General features: G+C 33.1%; 1 long non-coding RNA gene across 1 annotated transcript; it reads right to left on the bottom strand.

The window, feature by feature from the left end:
- Nucleotides 1–1803: 1803 nt before the first annotated feature.
- Nucleotides 1804–3984, bottom strand: LOC128998565 (uncharacterized). The gene is made up of 3 exons (XR_008491219.1): nt 3790–3984; nt 2785–2950; nt 1804–1865 (listed from the first exon to the last, which is right to left on the bottom strand). It is a non-coding gene; the product is annotated as an uncharacterized LOC128998565 (long non-coding RNA).
- Nucleotides 3985–4897: the final 913 nt, after the last annotated feature.

Raw genomic sequence — 4897 nt, 5'->3', positions numbered from 1 at the left:
GTTTAAACACAAAATATAAAAAAGATATGTACAATTTACAAACAAAATAATTCTGGTCTTCTTCATCTCCCAAATGGCCTTCTTGGGTTTTCTATTGTTCCTGTAAAAGAGGTTCAACAGAGTTATTTTCTAAGACAGCTATAGATAAAATATAATATGTTAGACAAGGGGTCTCCAACCCTTTTTCCTCGGTGAGCACTTTTTTGTCTAAAAACGCCACCGATTTAGCGACTAACGTTAATTGTTCGCTACTCTATCGAATCACAACATCATCTACTATCGATGCGATTGTAGTTGTCGTTTGTCACAAGGTAAAGGCTTTTTGTGATACGGACGAAATGAGAGCATTCTATTATAAAATTAAAATGTCGTAACCTAACCAAATTAACCAAACTTGCTGATTGTGAAAAAATTGAATTAAGGTTTACTACGGACAAAATGAGAGCATTCTATTATAAAATTAAACTGTCATAAGCTAACCTAACTTGCTGATAATATAAAAAAATATACAAGATAAAAATTGAATGAAGATTAGATTTAACAAGGTTAGGTTTGCAGCCATGGAGAAGGTAAAAAGTTTTTTTGAGCATACGTCAATAGTATAGGATAAAGTAAATAAGTTTGCCAAATTTTATCAAAATCTATCCATAAACAAATAAACTACATAGTTTCCTTTTTTAATAATCTAAAATATAGTTCTGTTCATAAAATAAAATTATAAATGCCTCTAATTCTAACGAAAGATGTGCAATTAAGAAGTAATCACATTCTAAGCTAAATCTTTGACAAAATGTTCAATGATTTTTTAGTGAGAATAGGCTATAAAATTTGACACTTAAAATGTCAGCTAGTTTAAGATTTCAATTTGTAGTTCTGCCAATTAGGATCAATTAAAAATATATATATTTAAATTAATCTGCCGCTACTTGACTACTACTAATATTCCCCTAGGCCTATTGAGAAAAAATTAGCAAGTGAGAGACATTTACTATGTTCCTATTTAAATACGTTAACCTGCCAACTTGGAGACAGGGTATTGTACACAAATTTTGTTGAATGGGGAAGAGACAGTTAATTGCTCTTAATTATGGTATGAGCCGCGAGGTAAATAAATATCCCATGGCTGAGCCTGCATTCATTGACAAAGTTCTCTTTTTACACCTCAAGGAAATCACGGTCAACAATGAAGGGTGTTGCTGGGATTGCAAAAGACAATCACGGTACCGTCGAGACTGCAGTATAATATGCTCGTGAGTCTTGGCGAGATCACGGGAGATGATCACGATATAGCTGAGACCACCTGACCACACGTGTTTACGCAATCGTGGGAGAATATAATTGGTGTTTGCTATAAAAATAATAATTTTCAAAAACGTATGCTGGCTTTCTGCTGGCTGGAATAAAACTGCACAAGGGCCGGATGTAGCCCACAGGCTGTAGGTTGGAGACCCCTTCGTTAGGCATTTTTAAGACCTATTTTTTTACTATACCTGTACTTTATAATTAAATTTGTCGATAAGGCATTGAGTTCTTAACAATAAAGAAAAAAGAGATGGATAAAACCGCAGATTAAGTTTTGCTCATTTGCATAGCCTGTCACTGAAAATTCACAATTTGAAAAGAAAACATCACAGTAGTTAGATGTCGGCCTAATCTGTTAATTATAATAAAATTTAAGTTCTATATTAGGTAATTAGATAAGCAATCTTTTCTTTAACCTAAATTATAAATAACACAATAAATTTACCTTGCATCAATCATTCCTAAACTTTGCTGGGCGAAGCCAATTCTTGATTATAGTTTTAGCAACAACATATATTTCCATTACACCACGATCCTAGTGTTCTTGCGTACCGGTTCTGCCTCTGTATAAAAGAGATTAGTATTAGCACTAGAATTTGTATATATTTTAATTTTCCTGATCAACACCCAGGATAGCCTACAACTAGGTACACATATTAAATTGTTAGTGAAATCTATTTTATATTTTGATGGCATTTGCTTCTTTTGAGTAGCCTTGTTAAAGCTAAATCTAAATCTGAAAATTGAAAATTTTGACCTAGGTAGTGGTAAAAGTAATCCTCAGTCACTTAAACAGACAAATATTGGGGTGAGCACTGACTGAAATGAGTGCAACGGTCGGATGTAGTTTGGTGTGTGTATAGGCCTATGTGTGCGTTTAAAAAAATTCAACTAATACAGTTTTCTTTTACACAAGTTAGCACTGCAGGAATATTTATATAGGCTAGTGTAAATCAAAGACTTCCTATATAAGTGGGTCACAAAAAAGAGAAACTCTCTTAACTGTGTGATGAACCTTAGGCTACGTTATTACCCAATAGGTACCTATCATGAATTAGGTTGTGTTTTGGTGGTAGAGCCTAACTTATCTACAGTTCCTAAGAGAACCTGCGATATATTATCGGACGGTATATATATCTGATTTGATATTAATATTGCAAAACCAATTCACCAAATCTGCAAATCATAACTCAATTTGATGTTTACATAGTGAAAAAACATAGGGAACGATGTATTGAAACGGATAATTATTGATATATAATGTTATTCATCCGATAATATATCGCAGGTTCTCTGCGGAACTGTACCCGTTATGGCAAAAAAGACATACACAGTCATGGCGAATCAAACAGAAAAATTGAAATAAAAACACCTAAGATTGAAACTTTATTTTAACTTATTTTAACTTTGAGAAAACCTAATTGAAATATATGTATGTCTACCTATTATTAATGTCTGATTGTAAATAAAAAAAAAACTTACGCAAGATAGCTGGCTTCAGATGCAGATTGCAAAAGAAAAATTTATTCCTCCTTCCCAGCCTACAGGCTGCTAGACAGCCACTTTGTCACTCGGGAGAATTGGTACCGTAGGCAAATTATTCACTGCTACCAAATAATAACTTCCACCAAAGCTGCAGAGTTATCAACTGAAACAATGGAGAGAAAACTACTTTTAGTTAAATTCATGCATACCTTTCTCTGGCCTAAATATGTATCAAGATTAGTTAGGCCTAATCATTGGTTGGTAAAGGAAGCAGACAACAACTAAAATACAAAAGACTAAGGACAATACAGGGGTAGACTTTCGTATCTGTTGTCAAAAACAACCGAATGAAAATATCGATCGTTATAGCCTATGTTCATTCAGTTGTTTTTGACAACAGATACGGAAGTGTACCCCAATTCAGTTTAAAAGGAACATGGATTTCAAATAGGCTAGGCTATTTCTTTTATAATACCGGTAAATTGTAACCTGGTTGAGGTAGAATATGTTAGGCCTAGGCTAGCCTAAATTAAGTTAACTTATTCTTGATGGTGAATTTACATAAACTTAAGTTAGTGACTGACGTAAAATATAACCCACATAACTTAGTTTTCAAAATTAGCCTAACAAGGTATTACAACACAGTATGGTATTCCATTTGCCTTGTAAACCAGTAAGTTAGTCCTACTTACTAGCCTATATATTGAACACTATTTTCATCCGGAAGTTGCCCTTTGAAGCTAAATAAACTACTGGTTCAGTAAGAACTAAGCAAGCCGCCTAACTTAGTAGCATACGCCTAGGCCTAATTAGTATGCAGAAAAATACTTCCTCTAAAACAGATTGCCTATTTTGAGGTTTCAGATTTATCTATTTATACTTAAGTTAAGGCATTAGGAATGATAAGTTGGCCAATTTAATTTGTACAGTAGCTTAACTTAGGTCTAGGTAAGGCCAAGGCCTAAAATACGTCTATGTTACTAGGTATAGTGACTTACTTACATACTCCAAGGATCAAAACGTGAAAAGATGTTCGGTGTAGGTTATGCCAATACCCAGTCACAAAAATAACAACTCTAAACTAACAGTGACACACACCACACACTAAACAAAATATCAGCACACTTAAGTTAACTGATTTGAGGTTATGTCTTGTTCTTGAATCTTGATACTCTTGTTGCTTCCATAGTTTATTTTCACTACTTGTGTAGCCTACTCTACAGTTGTCATAGGTACATTTTACATAAATCGTGTACTTTCCCTCAAAATGGGCAATTTGTTGGTTAATAAATAAATAAATCCACACCGTGAGTAAACTGGCCACCACTGGTCGCGCGACGGATTTTGTAATTTGTTTTGTTTGTATTGTAATGTTTTGTTTTGTTTGCTGAGTTAGGTTAGAATTAAGTTGGTGTTTTGTCTTCAGTCTTCCTCTCTTCCTTTCATACGAATGGGCCAAGTCAAGCTCAAACTAGATACTTAACATATTTTTAGAGTTATATTACACTTAAAAAAAATTAAATTTACGTTTGGTTTAATTTACTAGTAAAAATAAAATGATAAGGCCAATCGTTAAGAGTTTGACTTTTTTATTAATAAACAAAACTTTTAAAAAAGCTGTGTTTCCTATTCACTCTTCTTGAAATGTGTAGTAAGCCTAGATTCAGAAAAATATCAGATGTTCCAACAACTCCCCCCCCCCCCGCGAAAAGTCAAAATCCATCATCAATTAATTAAAAATTACAGTGTTCAGTGTTCCTTCCTATTATTAATTATTTTGAGATAATTGACCTCCGACCTCCATGTTACAAACTGGGGCCCATTTCATAATAAAGTACAAACTAATATTATTAGTAAATCAGCTGATTGCCCAATGCAAATCTAATGGAAATAACAAGTTACAAGTTGTAACTTGTAACTTGTAGTTTATTATGAAATGGGCCCCTGTAGGCTGGGGACTAATTCTTTACTCTACAAAATTTAAAAAGTTAAATCTAAAATTTTTTAAAACTAGTATATTTGGAAATTTTCAAAGAGAAAATCAAATTTTTAACATTAAGAATATTTAGATAATATTCTAAATTTGATGTTATTTGACTTTGATATTTTG

Source organism: Macrosteles quadrilineatus, unplaced genomic scaffold, assembly GCF_028750875.1.
Source record: "Macrosteles quadrilineatus isolate MER2022 unplaced genomic scaffold, UCM_ALF_1.0 Scaffold_7__1_contigs__length_78375512, whole genome shotgun sequence".
Lineage (NCBI taxonomy): Eukaryota > Metazoa > Arthropoda > Insecta > Hemiptera > Cicadellidae > Macrosteles > Macrosteles quadrilineatus.
Note: the sequence above shows the minus strand (reverse complement) of the source record. Positions and strands in the feature narration are given on the sequence as shown.